The following is an 8,767-nucleotide window of genomic DNA, read 5'->3' as shown; positions in this document are numbered from 1 at the left end:
CTGGACTGGAGTGCAGTGGCACGATCTTGGCTCACTGCAACCTCTGCCACCCAGGTTCAAGCAATTCTCCTGCCTCAGCCTCTTAAGCAGCTGGGATTACAGGTACCCACCACCACACCTGGCTAATTTTTTGTATTTTTAGTAGAGAAAGGATTTCACCATGTTGGACAGTCTGGTCTCAAACTCTTGACCTCAGGTGATCCACCTGCCTTGGCCTCCCAAAGTTCTGGGATTACAGGCATAAGCCACCACCTCCAATCTATGTTGAGTATCTTTTCACGTGCTTATTGGCCATTTGTATATCTTCTTTGGAGAAATATTTCTTCAAGTCCTTTGCCCATTTTGTTTTTCAGAGAGAGATCTAGCTAGTTGCCCAGACTGGTCTCGAACTCCTAGGCTCAAGATATCCACCTGCATTAGCCTCTCAAGTAGCTGGGACAAGAGGTGTGTGTCACCACCACACCTGACTCCTCTTTTTGCCCCCTCCCCCCGCTGCTTTTTTTTTAAGACACGGTCTGGCTCTGTTACCCAGTACTGCGATCTTGATTCACTGCAACCTTCGCCTCCTGGGCTAAAGCGATTCTCTTGCCTCAGCCATCCAAGTAGCTGGGACCACAGTTGCCCACCTAGTTAGTGCCCAGCTAATTTTTGTTTTTTTAGTAGAGATGGGGTTTCACCATGTTGCCCAAGCTGGTCTCAAATGCCTGAGCTCAGGCAATCCGCCCACCTCAGCCTCCCAAAGTGCTGGGACCACAGGCGTGAACCACTGTGACCAGCCTCTTTGCCCATTTTTAATTGTTTTTTGTTTGTTTGTTGTGTTGTTGAGTTGTAGGACTTCTCTGTATATTCTGGATATCAATCCCTTATCAATATATAATTAGCAAATATTTTCTCCGATTCTGTGGGTTGTCTTTTTACTCTGTTGATAGTGCCTTTAGATGCAAAAAAAATTTTTAATTTTCATGAAGTCTATTTTGTCTATTTTTTCTTTTGTTGCCTGTGCTGTTGGTGCAATATCCAAGAAATCATTGCCAAAGCCAATGTTGTGAAGCTTATCCCCTATGTCTTCTTCTAAGAGTTTTATAGTTTTAGCTCTTATGTTTAGGTATTTGATCTATTTGGAAGTTAATTTTTGTATATAATGTAAGGAAAAGGTCCAACTTCATTTTTTTGCATGTAGATATCCAGTTTTCCCAACACCATTTGTTGAAAAGATTGTTCTTTCCCTACTGAATGGTCTTGGCACTCTTATCAAAAATCGTCGGACCATATACCTAAGAGTTTATTTCTGGGCTATTTTAACTTTGTAGTAAGTTTTTAAATCAGGCAGTGTGAGTTCTTCAGCTTTGTTCTTCTTTTTCACAATTATTTTAGCTATTTGAAGGGCCCTTGAGATTGCATCAGGGGGTGTTTAAAATGCACATCTGACCTTCCTACTGCCACCTTCCCAAACCCTGGGAGTACAGTAGGAGACCCCAGCAAGCCCAGGAGGACTTGTACGCCCTCTGGTCCTGTTCTGTGATACCCCAGCTGTTCTGGACCTGACTTGCTTCCGAGCCCTCACATGGACCAAGCACATCCCCTCAGGCCTCCCCTTTTACCAGCTGCCTTCTGTCCAGCAATTCTAACATTCTACAGCCTAACACGCTGTCTTTGGAGAAGCCCCCAATAATTTTTTTTTTTTGACAGGGTCTTACTCTGTCGCCCAGGCTGGAGTACAGTGGCATGATCATGGCTCATTCAGTCTATACCTTCCCAGGCTAAAGTGATCTTCCTACCTCAGGCTCCCAAATACTTGGGACTACAGGCATGCACCACCATGTATTTTTGCACCATGTATTTTTTTTTTTTTTTAGATGGAGTCCCACTCTGTCACTCATGCTAGAGTGCAATGGCACAATCTTGGCTCACTGCAACCTCTGCCTCCCAGGTTCAAGCAATTTTCTGCCTCAGCCTCCTGAGTAGCATTACAAGCACACACCACTACGCCTGGCTAATTTTTGTATTTTTAGTAGAGACAGCGTTTCACCATCTTGGCCAGGCTGGTCTTGAACTCCTGACCTTGTGATCCACCCACCTCAGCTTCCCAAAGTGCTGGAATTACAGGGATGAGCCACCATGCCTGGCCACACCATGTATTTTTTTTTTTTTTTTTGGTAGAGATGGGGTTTCACCATGTTGCCCAGACTAGTCTTGAACTCCTGGGCTCAAGTGATCTGCCCACCCTCAAAGTGTTAGGATTACAGGTGTGAGCCACCATGCCCAGCTACCCCCAGGAATCTTGTCTCAGCATCATACCAACAGCAGCCCCCATGCCCCTCCCCTCCTTGACCCCAGATGTGATTGTGTGTTTGCTTGTGTGGTTCTTGGTGGAAGTGCTGCCTCCTGCACTGGCCTGAAGGCTTCACAAAGCTGAGCAGCACATCTGCTTCACTTCTGCCTATTTCTCCGGGTCTGGGACAGTTCCTGGCTAACAATAGGACTGAAAAGCACTGTGGAGAGTGGCAAGGACAGGAAGAAGGGAGAGGGCTGCCCTCTGACTCAGTAGGATAAGCATGCCTGTCCAGGCCAAAGGTTGAGCAAAATAAAGAGTAGAAGCAGCAAAACCAACAGGTTACCAGCCAGCAACTGGGAGCTTTACCAAGATTTCGTGTTCCCTGCCTCTTCCTGCCTCTGGCTGTCTCTCCCTCACCTCCCTTTCCTGCCTCCCCTTCTTGTGCCTTCTTCCGCATCTTCCCACTCCTGCTTTATTTATGGATTTCTCTTTTTCTCTACCATTTTTAATGCATTTTCTTTTTATTCTGTTTCCTTTATCCTTAGCTATGAAAACAAGTGTTTTAGGAGTAAAATTTCATATTTTCGCTTCAGAATTAATTTTACATTCATTCTTAGCTTAACTTATGGCCATCTTCCAAAACTAAAAGGTAGAATTCCATGCCTGTTGTCTCCTCATGACCCCAGTGGCTCTGGCCTCCACCCTGCAGAGGTCCAAGCAAATAAGTAGGCTGAAAGTCCTATCTCCTGGGAACATGGACCGCCTCAGGGCATGTACTAAGCTGCCCCAGAGTAACTGAAGTTTGGAGAGCATTTCTCTATTGACTTGGAGACTGTTTAGGTCAAGGAGGCTACTCTAAAGCAAACTGCCCAAGGACTAGCTATTCAGTGGGAGAAAGGCATCCTGGAGGACCTGCCACCTGGAGATCCACTTCCATTTTGCTTGGAGGTAAGCACTGGAAGGCTGGGCAGACACCCTCCTGGGCCCGGGAAGGAGGAAGACACCTTTGCCTCCCCTCAGTACACTGCTGGTCCCATGTCCTGAAACCGGCTCCTCGTTCCTCTCTGGCCCAGGCGGCAGTGTGGCCAGGAGGGAGCAGAGGGAAAGAGACAAGCCTGCTAGCTGCAGCGGAGGGATCTGTGCTGAATTCACAGCACCACCCCCGAGCCATCTGGTGCCCTGGTCCTTGCCGGAAAGCAGTGGGATGCAGGCAGGAGAGAGAGAGGTTCGGAGCCACTGCATTGTCTCCCTCCCTACTCCACGCCACCCACCCTGGGCGGGAAACTGCATAGGCTCACGGCTTGCCATTGGGTAGGAGTAGTGGATGGTATGGGTTAAACATCTTTGGGTTGGCCTCAGCCAAGTCCAGACCTTGGAACAGGTGAGGGAAGACCATGCTTGCTCTTCTGTGGTTTTCCTAGAGAAGCTTATAAGTAATTCTGACTAGAGCAAGGGAGGTGGGAGGCAGATGGACCACCTTGGCCTAGAAGGCTGGGAATGGGGTGGCAACCCTGCTGTTGCCCACAGGGGCAGATGGTGGGTCCCTTTACTCTAGATGGTGCTCTGGGAGGATTCAGCTGATCAGACTGGAAGCTTGGGCATGCAAGCAATCCTGCATCTACACCGTACTCACTGCTGGGATGCCTCTCTGATGAGGACAGACTGGCGTCCGGAGGAGCTCTAGGCCAGGATGTGTTTCTGGGGCTGCTTTGAGTGCAGCATGGAAGCCCCAGGCCACTGTTCATATTCCCCAGTAGCTCACTCCCATCCCCACTGCCCACCCAAACTGCACCTTCCCATCTTCTACCCAGCAGGCTCAGGCCCATGCCTTGTCTCCTACTCCCAGCTGTCAGAATAGAAGCCTAATAAGGGCAACCTCCGGACCACCCTTCTGGTTCAGAGAGGGGTGGTGGGCCCAAATGTAAGTCACTAAAGAATGGAGAGGTGGACTTGCAGGCCTGAGCAGGCATGGGCATTACCAAAGCCACCAATGCCAATCCCTGGACTCCTGCTTTTCCTTCAGAGAAATCTGACATTCAGGAAATTCAAGTACTTGTCCAAAAATCCACATCTACAGAGAGAAGAGAATTGTCGTCCTGCCTTCTCCTCATCATTGGGGACTGAATGCCAATGCCTCTGCCTCCCTGGCGTCAGTGTATTGTCAGAGGAAGGGTCTCTTATGGGTGGTCAGAAATGTTCAGGCCTCAAACAGAAGCACCCAGGCTTTCTCTGTGGTTTCAGACAGGTTAAATTACTGGCTTGCCCTGAGCTACCAGGCCTGGAAAAATCTGGAAAGAAACGGCCTCCACCAAGAAGAGTATCTGGGACCTCCCTATTTGTTCAGAACCAGCTTCAGTCTGAGCAAAAATGGACTATGGATGGGGAAAATGAGGCAGAAAATCCCTGGGGGATGGCTGGCGACCAAGCCACTGGTCTAGGTCCACAGCTCTTTTGTCCAGAATAACCCAGAATAAGCCAAGACACAAGGAAGATGTGCCAAGGATTATTTTTCCTTGACAAGAACACCACTGAAGGCCAACTCTGGAGAAGCAAAGGTTCTACCTGGAAACCCCAGCAGAAAAGGGCATCCACCATGTATGAACTTGGAGAAGGGACCAGGTCAGCAATTCTCAAACTGGGTGCCATGGAACAACAGCTCTTAAGATGTTCTGTGAAAGTAAGTCTGGGAAAGGCTGCCGACCACAACCCTGTCCTGGAACTTTGCAATGCCCCTCAGAACACTGAAAGTCCTGTGGAATCTCACAGCAAAGAACCATTTCATTTCATTTGTTCAGCCGAGCATTTGCTTGAAGTATTTGGCTGAGACCTGCTCTTCACCAAACACAGTAGATCTGCAGTGAGATTGAGGCCCCATCTTCTCCTGGCCCTGAGCCTCAGCTTCCTCTCAGCACAATGAGGCAGATGGACTGAGTGTCTCCAAGGTCCTCCTACTCTGCTGTTTTTCCAGGCATAGCCAAAGGCTGGCTCCTTTCCTACCTCATTGAAGGTCCTGGGCTTGGAGAGCCAATACACAGAGGCTGTGGGGTGGTGAGGAATGGGATACCTACCAGGAGCCTGGGGCCACCATGTGTGGCTCTTCCTTAATCCCCACCCACCTGACCCAGAGTTGCCCAAGTCCTGTGCTACATCTCAGGGGAGGTGGAACCCAGAGGGGCAAGGCCAGCATGAGGAGGGAATGTCCCCATAGCAGTCCAGTCCACCTCCTCCCTGTTCCTGTGAGGTGCTTCTGGCTTCTCGCTGGTGGAAACACACAGGTGAGCTTCCCTGGCCTTAATTGTATTGTTCAAAATTCTGAATAGCAAGCGCTTACCTAACTGAACAGTGCAGAATGGCCTGTTTCTAATCACAGATGCAATAATCACGAGCGTGCACGCCTCCTCAGGAAGCCCCCACACTCCAGGAGCGACTCCAAAGGCACTGAGTCATCTCCCCACACCGACAGCTCCTTCCTCAGAATCTCACACTTACCTCTCACAAACCACACGTCCCACACCCACAGCACCTCATGGCATATATAGACCCTGACCTGTGAACAATTATTCTCACTCAGCCCTCTCCCACATGGTCCAAATGGCTCCAGCTGCTGTTAATCCCAGAGGCAGCCATGCCTGTGCCTGCAGCCAGCCTCTCCCCATCCTGTCCAAAGACAGATCCTTGTGGAGAGAACCAGAGGCTTCTACTCCCAGAGGAGTAGGAGAAAATCAGCAGACGTACTCCGTCCATTTCAAAGCGATGGCCTCAGCTCACTTGGCAAGGCACCCCACAGTCATTCAAAGCGTCCTCAACAAAGCCAGATTAGGGCTGTAGACCCAGAGTCCTCTTGTCCTCTTGGGCAAAAAAGAAGCCAAATTCACAGAAATGGTCCTACAGTGGCCTCTTGGTGAATGTAGGACACTGTCATCATCCTTGGTGAATGCTTGGTTCCCAGCCTGGGTCTTTACCCCAAGGTCATTTCTTTAGAGTGGGGTAGCTGCCCCACCACCTCAGGCCCCCAGCTGACTGGAACTAAAGCCCATAAAAGGTGCTTCCCAGAGCTCAGCTGGAAGGCAGTTTCTTGCCTCCAGTGAACCTTTCTCCCCTCACCAGCATCCTCCTCTAGGGCCTGCTGTCAAAGAGAGAGGCCTCCTGGCCTAGGTCAGGGAAGTTTGCCATGGTGAGGTCTGACCCCACACCAAATGAGCTCCATTGGGAAAAATTGTTCATAAGACTGTCTTTGCCCCTCTCCAAGGCCATTTTTCCAGACCAAACTTGATCCAGAGGGTTAGAAAGTATCTTCTACTCTCAGACTCTGCCCAAGCTTTCAGGGTATGCAGGAATCCCTTGGAACATCTGGGGACTGGCCCAGTTCTTTGCTACCACATCTTGGAACCAGGACACATCCCCATGGAAGACACAGATGCTGGTGGCCAAGGGAAATGACCAGGAAAAGAAAGTTGGTGAAAGAGGGGAAGAGAACCAGGGGAGGCATGGTAATGAGGTGGCAGGTGAGTGGGGAGCCGGCGCAGGGGTGGTTACCTGGGTGAGATGAGGGTTGGGGTTGAACCCACACTGGTTGCAGACCTTGTTGTGACACTGGGTGCAGGTGTTGAAGTTTGGCTGGCTGGGGGTCGATGTAAGGTCCGAAGTCTTGCATATGGGACATAGCGTGCTGCTGGGAAGGGGGGCGATCTGAGGGACGGAGTAGGGTGATGTGGGGGTGCTGCCTCTGTCCGGTGACACTGAGGGGGACCGCCCTGATCTCTGTGTCCTGCTGTCTACCTGCAGCGTCCTGCGGGGACCATCAGCCTCCTGGCCTGCTGGTCCCTGTGCCCTTGTCTCCCGTGGGCTCTCATGGCCAGGAGTAGTAGCAGAAGCCTGCTTCGGAGTTGGGGAAGCTGCTCTCTGGCTACCCAGGGGTTCCTTGGGGTCCAGTCTCCGGGAAGTGCTGAAATGACATTGAAAATGACTGTTAGAGACACATTTTAGAGAAGCAGCTTACAGAGGTCTCCACCAAGCTGGGTGATCCTGCCAAGCCCCACCACCACCCTCCTCCTCCTGCCCAGCAGCATCATCATGGCGCCCATTTGCTGTGTGCTGTGCTGAGCTTTGACAAGCGTCACTCACTTGAACCCTTAGCACCACATCATGTGGCAGGATCAGAACATGTCCTCTCACGTTCTGATAAAGTACAGACTCTGATTCAGTAGATCTGAGTAGGGTCTGCATTGTAAGAAGCTCTAAGGTGATGCCAATACTCTGGTCTGAGGCCCAAGCTTTGAGTACCAAGATTCTAAACCTACACAATAGAAATACCTAGGGTGGGCCAGGTGAGGTGGCTCAAGCCTGTAATCCCAGCACTTTGGGAGGCCGAGGTAGGCAGATCACTTGAGGTCAGGAGTTCAAGACCAGCCTGACCAACATGGTAAAACCCTGTCTCTACTAAAAATACAAAAATTAGCTGGGTATGGTAGCGCATGCCTGTAATCCCAGCTTCTTGGGAGGCTGAGATGGGAGAATCACTTGAACCGGGAGGCAGAGGTTGCAGTGAGCAGAGATCGTGCCTCTGCACACCAGCCTGGGCAACAGAGTGAGACCCTGTCCCAAAAAAAAAAAAAAAAAAAAGAAAGAAAAAGAAAAGAAAAGAAAAAAAGAAATACCTAGGGTGATATTTAAAATTCTAACTCCCAGACTGCATCCCAGTTGAATTACATAAAATCTGTGGAGGCAGGACCCTGGCATTAGTATTTTTTCCTCCCTAGGTGATTCCAACATACAGCTCAAGTTACTATACTATACCATACTATACTGAGATACTATACTGGCTGATCTGTTATATCTTGCCTTTTCTCCTTCAGAGGCTGCCCCTAGATCGCTGGGGATGGGGAGATACTGCAATGCCTAGTTAATGCCATCTCTTATACCAGGGGCCTGTCTCTACACAAAGGAGCCTTCCTTCTGGTGGCCCTCTGGCAAGCCTGATGCCAGACCAAATCTACCAAGATGGGATAAAGTGCCAGGCGTGATGGCTCAAGCCTGTAATCCCAGCATTTTGGGAGGCCGAGGCAGGTGGATCACGAGGTCAAGAGATCGAGACCATCCTGGTCAACACGGTGAAACCCCGTCTCTACTAAAAATACAAAACATTAGCTGGGCATGGTGGTGCGTGCCTGTAATCCCAGCTACTCAGGAGGCTGAGTAGGAGAATTGCCTGAACCCAGGAGGCGGAGGTTGCGGTGAGCCGAGATCGCACCATTGCACTCCAGCCTGGGTAACAAGAGCGCGAAACTCCGTCCCAAAAAAAAAAAAAAAAAAAAGGGATAAAGTGTTACTTTTCCACTAGTTTGAAGCTAGGTGGGGTTGGAGTTCCAGGATCCAGCCTTGAGGAAACACTGAGTGAGATCCAATGTGTCTAACCCCCACCTCCATCCCAATCTGGCTGCAGAGGAGCCAGCAGTGTTGGGCAGTTCCATGAGGTAGAAAGCAGAAAGCAAA

The 8,767-nt window shown here is 50.1% G+C and overlaps 1 protein-coding gene across 5 annotated transcripts in view; it reads right to left on the bottom strand.

Annotated features, from left to right (window-relative positions):
* The window catches only part of BSN (bassoon presynaptic cytomatrix protein), a 44,287-nt gene extending 37,041 nt beyond the window's left edge, over positions 1-7,246 (bottom strand). For 4 of the 5 annotated variants that reach the window (XR_004272411.1, XR_004272412.1, XM_032289841.1 and 1 more), the window contains exon 1: positions 6,812-6,893. The gene's annotated coding sequence lies outside the window, so the exon portion shown is untranslated. Of the gene's footprint in view, positions 1-6,811 lie in introns of all 5 variants that reach the window. The other variant, XR_004272413.1, reaches the window with a different exon arrangement.
* Positions 7,247-8,767: the final 1,521 nt, after the last annotated feature.

This window comes from Sapajus apella, unplaced genomic scaffold, assembly GCF_009761245.1.
Source record: "Sapajus apella isolate SASKATOON/1434 unplaced genomic scaffold, GSC_monkey_1.0 scaffold23, whole genome shotgun sequence".
Classification (NCBI taxonomy): domain Eukaryota; kingdom Metazoa; phylum Chordata; class Mammalia; order Primates; family Cebidae; genus Sapajus; species Sapajus apella.
Note: the sequence above shows the minus strand (reverse complement) of the source record. Positions and strands in the feature narration are given on the sequence as shown.